Genomic DNA, 12,096 nt, shown 5'->3' on the forward strand with positions numbered 1-12,096 from the left:
GCTTCCTGACCACACTGAACACACTGAACACACTGCTTCCTGAACACACTGCTTCCTGACCACACTGAACACACTGAACACACTGCTTCCTGACCACACTGAACACACTGCTTCCTGACCACACTGAACACACTGCTTCCTGACCACACTGAACACACTGCTTCCTGACCACACTGACCACACTGAACACACTGCTTCCTGACCACACTGAACACACGGAACACACTGCTTCCTGACCACACTGAACACACTGCTTCCTGACCACACTGAACACACTGCTTCCTGAACACACTGAACACACTGCTTCCTGACCACACTGAACACACTGAACACACTGCTTCCTGACCACACTGAACACACTGCTTCCTGACCACACTGAACACACTGCTTCCTGACCACACTGAACACACTGCTTCCTGACAACACTGACCACACTGCTTCCTGACCACACTGACCACACTGAACACACTGCTTCCTGACCACACTGAACACACTGAACACACTGCTTCCTGACCACACTGAACACACTGAACACACTGCTTCCTGACCACACTGAACACACTGAACACACTGCTTCCTGACCACACTGAACACACTGAACACACTGCTTCCTGACCACACTGAACACACTGAACACACTGCTTCCTGACCACACTGACCACACTGAACACACTGCTTCCTGACCACACTGAACACACTGAACACACTGCTTCCTGACCACACTGACCACACTGAACACACTGCTTCCTGAACACACTGAACACACTGAACACACTGCTTCCTGACCACACTGAACACACTGAACACACTGCTTCCTGACCACACTGAACACACTGCTTCCTGACCACACTGAACACACTGCTTCCTGAACACACTGCTTCCTGACCACACTGAACACACTGAACACACTGCTTCCTGACCACACTGAACACACTGCTTCCTGACCACACTGAACACACTGCTTCCTGACCACACTGAACACACTGCTTCCTGACCACACTGACCACACTGAACACACTGCTTCCTGACCACACTGAACACACTGAACACACTGCTTCCTGACCACACTGAACACACTGAACACACTGCTTCCTGACCACACTGAACACACTGCTTCCTGACCACACTGAACACACTGAACACACTGCTTCCTGAACACACTGCTTCCTGACCACACTGAACACACTGAACACACTGCTTCCTGACCACACTGAACACACTGCTTCCTGACCACACTGAACACACTGCTTCCTGACCACACTGACCACACTGAACACACTGCTTCCTGACCACACTGAACACACGGAACACACTGCTTCCTGACCACACTGAACACACTGCTTCCTGACCACACTGAACACACTGCTTCCTGAACACACTGAACACACTGAACACACTGCTTCCTGACCACACTGAACACACTGAACACACTGCTTCCTGACCACACTGAACACACTGCTTCCTGACCACACTGAACACACTGCTTCCTGACCACACTGAACACACTGCTTCCTGAACACACTGAACACACTGAACACACTGCTTCCTGACCACACTGAACACACTGAACACACTGCTTCCTGACCACACTGAACACACTGCTTCCTGACCACACTGAACACACTGCTTCCTGACCACACTGAACACACTGCTTCCTGAACACACTGAACACACTGCTTCCTGACCACACTGACCACACTGCTTCCTGACCACACTGAACACACTGCTTCCTGACCACACTGAACACACTGAACACACTGCTTCCTGACCACACTGAACACACTGAACACACTGCTTCCTGACCACACTGAACACACTGCTTCCTGACCACACTGAACACACTGCTTCCTGAACACACTGAACACACTGCTTCCTGACCACACTGACCACACTGCTTCCTGACCACACTGACCACACTGAACACACTGCTTCCTGACCACACTGAACACACTGAACACACTGCTTCCTGACCACACTGAACACACTGAACACACTGCTTCCTGACCACACTGACCACACTGAACACACTGCTTCCTGACCACACTGAACACACTGAACACACTGCTTCCTGACCACACTGAACACACTGCTTCCTGACCACACTGACCACACTGAACACACTGCTTCCTGACCACACTGAACACACTGAACACACTGCTTCCTGACCACACTGAACACACTGCTTCCTGACCACACTGACCACACTGAACACACTGCTTCCTGAACACACTGAACACACTGAACACACTGAACACACTGCTTCCTGACCACACTGAACACACTGAACACACTGAACACACTGCTTCCTGACCACACTGAACACACTGCTTCCTGACCACACTGAACACACTGAACACACTGCTTCCTGACCACACTGAACACACTGCTTCCTGACCACACTGAACACACGGAACACACTGCTTCCTGACCACACTGAACACACTGCTTCCTGACCACACTGAACACACTGCTTCCTGAACACACTGAACACACTGCTTCCTGACCACACTGAACACACTGAACACACTGCTTCCTGACCACACTGAACACACTGCTTCCTGACCACACTGAACACACTGAACACACTGCTTCCTGAACACACTGCTTCCTGACCACACTGAACACACTGCTTCCTGACCACACTGAACACACTGAACACACTGCTTCCTGACCACACTGAACACACTGCTTCCTGACCACACTGAACACACTGCTCCCTCAACATGCTGAACACACTGAACACACTGCTTCCTGACCACACTGAACACACTGCTTCCTGACCACACTGAACACACTGCTTCCTGACCACACTGAACACACTGCTTCCTGACCACACTGAACACACTGCTTCCTGACCACACTGAACACACTGAACACACTGCTTCCTGACCACACTGAACACACTGCTTCCTGACCACACTGAACACACTGAACACACTGCTTCCTGACCACACTGAACACACTGCTTCCTGACCACACTGAACACACTGAACACACTGCTTCCTGACCACACTGAACACACTGCTTCCTGACCACACTGAACACACTGCTCCCTCAACATGCTGAACACACTGCTTCCTGACAATCAATCAGTCAAGATGCCCAAGAAGGAGAACCCCACAGGACGGCACCACCAGCGGGGAACCCGGCCTCCACCAGTGTCGCGACCCCTAAGGGGAACCACTGGAGATACATAATTCAGTTAAGAACCTAATAAAAGTAGAAAATTAGATAATGGCTCAAGTAGATAAAAGTAGATAAACAAATCAATAATATACATATCTGCATATGTACATAAATATATATAAACATGACTCGTCCAGATGTTTGTGGGATTTTAAGGCAAAACCAACATGCAGCAGCCTTTGCAAACTTTGCACTGCATCCAGCATTTCTGTGTCTGGATTAAAAAATCCTGCAAAACAAGAGACACAATAACACATTATTGTTGTTTAATTTCATTTAAAATAGAAGATTTGCTCTGAAAAAAGAACAAGTCAATCATCATCATTTATATTCGTTATAACTTTCTGTTCACTTTACTGTGGTGATTTCACTGCAGTGTTTACATTATTTAACTTTTTATACTTCTCTTAACTTCTATTCATGTTACCTCAATTATTTCTATTTTTAGTGTGTGAAATTCTTTTTTAAATGCAGATGTGAAGAGAAATGCAATTTCAGTTTTCTATATGTGGCACAGACAAATTGACAAACATCTAAATGATTCGTTGCATTATGTTATACATTTGATTTAAAATTTCTCTCATAACCTTTAATAATTTTCTCATGTGAATGCAAGATAAAAAGTTTCATCCCAGATAGATGCTTCCCATTTAGATGTCTTATTATAATAAATTAATTATCAGTCACATTTTAGTGACCGAGGATGAACAGTAATGTCATTTTACACCTAAAGACACATAGTTCCTTTGAATAGCAGGAAGAGAAAAAAAAAGTTGTGGAGTCCGTCATAGAAAAGGCGACGGGAGGAAACCGGGATAGAGACTCAGCACAGATTAATTCCTAAACACTTTCCAGTACCTGGTTGCTCACGATTAAATAGAATGAGAAATAGTCTGGATTCCTTCAGGTGGGAAAAGAAGTCAGAGAAAGAAAAAGCGGGAAGCATCGCTTATATATGATGAGAAATGGCTAATATAAACTTTAATCACTATCAAGTTAATCATTTATACACAGCATCTATCTGGGAGAAAAACACAGCAGCAGGCTCGTCATATACATCCATTTATACAGAATAATATGATTACTGGTGCAGTTCAATGTCGGCACATTCGTCTCTTAACACACCAAAAGTTACTGCAGTAAGTTTTCACAAGACAAGAAATGACACTTAATACACCAAAACAAGGCACGAGGATAGAAAGAACAACTTAAACGTTCATTGCTCCTAACTTAACCACAAAACTCCTCCTCCTCTCATTAACACTGATAAACTCCTGCTTCTTATTAGAGCAGGATGATCGTTTCTATATAGACAACAAGGCAACTCTTTACCTTATGAGAAGATAGTCCTTCATTCTGTTGACATATGAAAAATGGTAAAAAGAAACAATAAATGTGTGTCTTTTCTGCAAATTACTTCTTTCTTGCGTCATTTCCGGTGGTTCCCGCTACGTCACTTCCCAAGTGTTCATGTCGTCTACGTACGTCCTGCATGTACGGTCGGAACGTAACTTACTGTGGGTCGGCCTCCGTTAACGTAATTCCCTAATTTTCGGTCATTAACGTCACTTCCGTTGCGTCAATTTGCGTAATTTCCGGTCACGCTTACACCTTGCACCATTTCAAGTTGGCGGCGACCAGTAAACGAGTATGGCGGCGCCCGCAACACCGCCATCTTGGATTTCCCCCCTACGTGTTAAGGCCCATTTACGGTGTGCTTTAGCCGGGTTTTCCACTGGAACGCTCTGTAGATCTGGCAACCCTCTCAAACAGTTCACAAACGCCTGAATGAACAGCGTGAAATCCAGAGCCAGGAGCTCATTGGGTCGGGAGGCAAGTTGATGGCCCATGAAACTCTGTGGTCTGTGCACAGTGTTCTTTGCAACTTCGCACTTCTCAAACTCCAACACCCACTGCTTTATGTTTGGCCAATAGCAGTGCTGTCGGATCAACTCGGTTGTCCAAGGCCCTGGTGACCATGCTGGTTGAAGGTGTCTCAATTCAGGATGAGCTGAAGACACTCTTCTCTCCCATCGGAGTAGAAAACCTGGTGGAAAAAGACACCTATGTTTCTCCACCAGGTGCTTCCATTGACGCATAAGGGTCGCCAAAACAGCGGCACAATCCGGAGAAAGGGATCTGCCTCCTACAAAGAGCATAGATTGGCGACAGAATGGGAAGGGAAGGCTGTGATAACGCCCCGAGTGCTCGAGAACCCAGGGCCCAAATTGGGATCTTGCTGAAGGGCAGCAGGGACTGAATTAACAGACAGGGAGTCAGCAACTGTCTGTTATATCGAAGTCAAAAGCTGCAAGCTCGGCTGCCCATCGATGTTCGGTGGCCCCCCATTTAGAAGACCGGAGATAGCTCAACATGTTGTCTGTGTAGACAATGCACGTATGCACCAACAGATACTACCACAACTTGTTCGCCATGGCACACCTGAGCGCAAGAAATTCCCGCTTCATAGAGCTGTATTTGGACATGTTGCGCTTGGTGGGTCGAAGACCCCTGCTGGCATAGGCAACCGGCCTCACACCACTGTCGGTCTCCTGCAAGAGGAGAGTTCCAAGACCACCATGACTAGCATCAACCTCCAGAATAAAGGGGCGCGAAAAGTCAGCATAGGCAAGGACAGGGGCCAAGACCATCTTAGCCTTCCAGGCCTCAAAACTGTGCTTGCACTGCGACATCCAATTATCCCCCAGAATCTGACCGGACCTTCTTTTCACTTTGGTGCCTGCGAGTTCGGCCACCAACTGATGCAGAGAAGCTGCCAGCTTGGCAAGCCCCTCTGCAAACCGCTGATAATAGCTGACAAACCCTAAAAATGAGCGCAGCTCTGAAACATGGCTGGGGCTCCGCCATTCGGCCACAGCCTTGATCTTCTTGGGGTCTGTGGAGACCCCCTGATGTGACATCACACGCCCCAGGCAGCTCACCTCTTGTTGGAAGGAGGCACATTTTTCGAGCTTCACCTTCAGGCCCTCCTAACGGAACCGGCCAAGCACTATATCCAGGTGCTGTAGGTGTTGACAGAACAAATCTAACAAAACTTGAGCTTCATGAGAAGCAGATTTTCCAAGTTGTCAGACAGTAGCTTGGCCCTCTGGGGTCTAAAAGTAATTCCTGCTGTGCTAAAAAGCCACTCACAGGCAGCTGAGGCAGGTCGTGGTGTGTTGAGCTGAAGAGAAAGGTGGCACACAGATGGAAATGTTTTCAGGATGTCCATGGTAGCAGCTGGACTGGCCAAGTGGGACGCCGGTTGCTTGGTGTTATCGTCCCGTTGATCCGTCTGCTTGATTGTCGAAAACAACTCCTCCTCCTCCTCCTCCTCCTCCTCCTCCTCCGTCGACGACAGAGAGTCACCTGACTGGGCTGCACTACTCTGCTCCTTCAGGTGGGTCTTGATGTCGTCACGGCCTACGGGGAGACAAAACCAAATGAAGAAATAGAATTCGCATACAAGCGAGGGGGATGGACAGAGAAAGGAGGGACTGAGAGCAAGGGAGGGCAAGGACATTAGGGAGTATGGATGGAGGTGTGGAGGAGGAGGTAGGGAAGGGTTGTCGGGTTATAAGTGGTATTTAACAGGTGCACCAGTCGGTTATGATCCACTTTGTTTGTATGCACATATGGATGTGAAGGGAGTGAGTTTTAGAGTGTTAAGCATATTAAACACAATAGAAAAAATAACAACACAATAAAAGAAAGTGATGCAGCACATACCACATTAAAGGAGGCCTTCATCAGTCGTCCAGCGTGTCCTGAACTTGGTGACAAGGATGGCAGCAGCAATCAGCTCTGGATCGGAGAGCATCTCTCCAAAGGGACGTTCAAGCTCTGCTTGAAGAGCCTCTGCCAAGTGGTGTGAAGGTTCTGGACACAGGTTCTGAAGGTTCTGGACATCAGCAGTGTGATGGTGGGTACAAGTCCCCCCATCTTGCACATTTGCCTCGCCGTGTAGAACATCAACTGCTTTTGTAAATGGGCTCTTGGTCTTTGCATATTTCGTGAGAAAAGCAATCTCGGCAGGACTGAACCTGAGAAACACACACAGATGCACAAAACCATCGGAGCAGTGAAACACTACATCAGGGGTGGCAAACATGCGGCATGGGGGCCAGAACGGCCCGCCAGAGGATCCAATTCCAGCAGCCATCTGATTTTTTATTTTTTTTAAGTATAAATATGAAAACTGACAGAGGCTGATCTAAAAACACGAGATTGGCAAAAATGACATTCAAAACTGCCCTTGGTCAGAATTAATTAAAGCATCTGTGGAGGTCACACAACGCAACACCTTTCACAATAAAGGTGTCCAATTTATGTGAAGTGATACTTTAGACACATAAACTCAAAAATGTTTCCAGATGATGACAAATTGTTTTAATCCTGAATAAAAATACGATGTCCAGATTCAGGTGACTGAGGGTTTTGGGTTTTTTTTGCAAATATAATAATATCTGATTAACTTTAATATGTATATTTCAGAATAGACTGGCAAATTCTTGCAGTTACAAAAGGATCAAAAGAAGGAAAGACTTTAACATTTGTCTGTATCTGCAGTTTAATATGTAACGTTTGACTTGTTGGGCCTCCAGAGGTCAGATCAGGTTGATGTGGCCCCTCAACTGAAATGAGTTTGACACCCCTGCATTACATGATGGAATAATACTGCCCACAACACCTACAAGTATCTATATACTATCTATGTACTATTTAGTGTTGGTAGAAGAAGAGCAGGGAGGAATGTATCGCCTGAAAAGATGGTGACTAAAGAAGCCAGCGGCTCTTGTTGAATATCTCCTCCATGTTTATTTACACCAGCCAACCCTACAGTTAGGTGGTAACGCAAAATAAACGTACATGTGAATCTTCAACACGCTGCAGACCGCTGCAATGGCTGCTTCTCCTTGTCCCTTCAGGATGCGTACAATCCTCTCAACAGCATAGAAGAGAGAATTCCACCTTGTAACAATATGAAGGAATGCATTATATTTGTATAGTGCTTTACTTCTGCAACAGATTCAAATGGTTGAACACAATGATCTCTGAAACGGGGGTGGATCTGCTGAAAATAAATAAAAAGTCCCTGTCTAAGTGATGTTACTCCAGCATCTCCATGTACTCTGCACAGCAGAGCTGCTCTGTGAAAAGTTAACTTAACTAGTTTGCAGCTACGAGTAAACGTGATTTATTTTAATTTTTTTTAATCCGCCATGGCTGGAAAAAAAATCACATGCAAAAACACGATAGTTCGTCTGACCACGTTTGTTACTGAGCTTCCAGCTCTGAAAAGTATCTGGAGGACCTCCGGTTGTCTTTTCAGTGGGTGTGTAATTCAAGTCCACGTCTTCTGCAAAACGACAAAGACCCCACATTGAAAATACTCCACAACAAGTAAATGTTGTGCAATTTAAACTTCACTAAGGTAATATGTAATTAATATAGAAAAATAGTGCAATTGTAAAATCCAAAGTAACATTACTCATTTTGCAGTAAAAATGTCCCTGTCAGTGTTTTACTATTACATCTGAAGTTTTTGTATCAACTGTTATATACATTAATATGTATTTTGCATTTTGCTGCTGTAGAGGTTTACGGTTGTACCAATTATAACTACTTTATATACTGTTGGGTAGTTTAATCTACAGCAATGCATCATATTTTATTAGAAAATCATATGTTAAAACTATTTGAGACTTTATTGTGTGTTATTTGAGAGAAAATGTGTATATCAAGGTATATATCGTATACCGTCGAATTGCAAAATCATATCAAGGTGTTATTTTCAAGCCATATTGCGCAGCCCTATGTGCTACACTCACCTGATTCATCTGACTCTGCCCCGAGTGGTTCTGCACTGCTGTTGTCATCGTCAACACCGTACAATCTGAAGGCCTTCAGAAAATTGGACCCACTATCTGTCGTCGTACGTACAAGCTTGTCTCTGATGTTGAACTCTAGACAGATAGATGGGTAAGAAAAAAGGCATACAGAAACGTTGTTGATCCCACAGGAAATCTAGGTTCACAATAGCAAGGGAAAAAGCACAGACACATACACACGACTGCACACATGAGCAGTTAAGGATCCAGATATTCTAAGTTAAAGGCAAATTATTAAAATGAATGAATGAATGCAGATGTGACAACAAGCCTAAATATTTAAACTGGATTGGACTCCAGGAAAATACTATTAAAGCTACCAATAGCCTCCATACCTGTATGGATCTTCGTCAGAGCATCTGCCAGTGCAGGGAAGCTGTGTGGTCCTTTCAGTTGCTTGCATGCTGGTGCAGCAGAGCATCTCAGGCTTGTAGTTTGAATCCAGTGGACTGTGACACTGATGAAGCCCTTTCTGTCTGCTGTCCAGCAATCAGTGGCGGTCCCCATGAACTCCACATCGTGCACCGTCCCCTTAAGGTTCTCTTTCATCTCTGGAGTTGCTTTGGCGATTCTGCTCTTCGTGGTATTGAGAACCTTGACAGATGCATTGGGTTGGAAGTATTTAATGAGACATTGAAAGCCCGGCTCTTCTCCGACACGCAGAGGGTTCAGGCCATTAACCAAAAAATTAACAAGACGCTCATCCACACTTTTCTGTGTCACGCGAGGCGAATCCCACAGTTTCAGCTGCTTGGTGCTGCTTGGTCATTCAGATCTTCATCACCCTTCCTTTTATTAACAGCGAGTTTGGTGCACCTTTCCAGGTACTTCTTGTGCTTCCTCCAGAGGGACAAATGTAGGAGAGCCATTATAAGTCAAGTGATACAAATGTGAGTAAGAACCAGGTTAATTAATAATAATTAATATATATATATATATATATATATATATATATATATATATATATATATATATATATATATATATATATATATGATGATCATGACTGAAACCTGGCTTCATTCCGGACCCCAGACTCGGCCGTGCAGCTAGCGACACACCGACTGGACCGCGACAGAGGGCTCTGGTAAGAACAGTGGAGGGTTCTGCATATATGTCAACAATACCTGGTGCACAGAGCCGAGCCATTGACAGTTACTGCTCACCAGACCTGGACGCTCTGAAGGTTTTCTGCCATCCGTTCCACCTCCCCCAGAGAGCTTTCATCAGTAATAACAATGGCCGTCTCCATCCCGAGTCCTGATGCTACTGTTAGCCTAGCCCTCTCCCACATGCACAACATGGTAGGCAAGCAGCAGAAGGCTCATCCTCACGGGGTGCATATGATTGCTGGAGACTTCAATCAGGCCCGCTTAAAGCCTGTTCTCCCCCAATTCAAACAATATGTGAAATGTGCCACCAGGGAGAAGAACGTACCGGATCATGTGTACTGTAGCATCTCACATGCTAACAGAGCACTTCCTCAGCCCCACAGGGGACAGTCAGATCATCTAACCCTGCACCTGATCCCAGCTTGGAGAACCCCTCAGGAGAAAACTCCAGCACACCACCAGAACATCAACACTTGGCCTGCTCAAGCACTTTCTCAGCTCCAGGACTGCTTCATGAATACACAGTGGAGTATGTTTGAAAGCCGAAGAGTCGACAGGAGGGATGAGCCGGATACTCGTCTGAAACGAGTATCCAGTATGGATAAAGCATTTTTTACGAGCACGAGCATAATACGAGTAAAATGCGTCAATATCTGTGTTCGTCCTGAAGGAAAATCCTCATTTGGTAACTGACTGTCTTCACGCTCTGTGATTGGCCCGTCACACACGGCGCCCACCCGACACACACACATCTCTGCAGCAGCTCCTCACACAGAGAGTGAGTGTTTCTCCTAAGGGTTTCTTCAGCTCGCCTCTTTTTCAGTTTGTAAGATACTCAAAGTTACTTGGTGAACTTGTTTCGTAACGTACGCAGTGCTTTTGATAAGACAGAGCTAAAAAATGCCTCGTGTCGCGCCGGTCACTGCCTCCAGTCCAGTGCGGTTTTTTGTTTGTTTGTTTTTTAATTACCGTGTGCTTGCTCTAAGTGTGGCTGGTGGTGTAAAGTCAGGTGGAAAACTTGCTCGTACTGAACGAGGTGCTTTTGAGAAGAACACAGTGAATAAGGCTGACATATTATTTCCCTGTTTGCCATCAATGGATGTTTACATGAATCACCAGGTTCACACACATCATTAAAAAATAAACTTACACACATACACACATATAGCTGAACACACAAACTAGCCTATATTAAGTTGTTTATTGTATATTGCTGTTCATAAAAATAAATATAATATTTAAAATATTACAAATTAAGCTTCATATACTGTATATAGTATATATATTTTTATTTTTATTTTTTTTATTTTTAATATATATAAAACATTGAATCTCAATTCTGAGGCTGTTCTGTAAATACTTTTCAAATAAACAATGAATAAAGCAACTTCTGATCAATACATATCAAATTCAGACTTAAAAAAAGTACCGATTTAAGCCCCACCCAGTTCCATGTGATCACGCCCACTTCCGGTTTAGGACCCGCCCACTCCGAGTTCAGATCCAGATCATTTAGATGGTTGAAGAGATACAGATACAGATAGTGGTGGACTCGCTCATTCCTGGATTATAGGTTTTGGCGATCCCATCTGGTTTGTTTGAAAAGAGAAGATCTATTCTTTTAAGGAGGAATTAGTTATTCTTGTTAGCTTTTCTGCGAGTTGCTCTTGGTTGAAGTAGTCTGTAGTTCATTTGAGGTTTTTGTGATTCTATTTATCATCCCTGTTAATTTTTAAATCCCCAATAACGACGATCTATTTATCCTGATTATATAAGTTCAAAAGGTTTTTTAGCTGGTCATAGAACTCCACTATTGCAGTAGGGTGCCTATACAGTATATATACTGTAAACAAGGATGAAGGACATTTCACTAGAAATGATTATTTCCACACCAAACCAGTCAAAGG

Source organism: Blennius ocellaris (assembly GCF_963422515.1).
Source record: "Blennius ocellaris genome assembly, chromosome: 17".
Lineage (NCBI taxonomy): Eukaryota > Metazoa > Chordata > Actinopteri > Blenniiformes > Blenniidae > Blennius > Blennius ocellaris.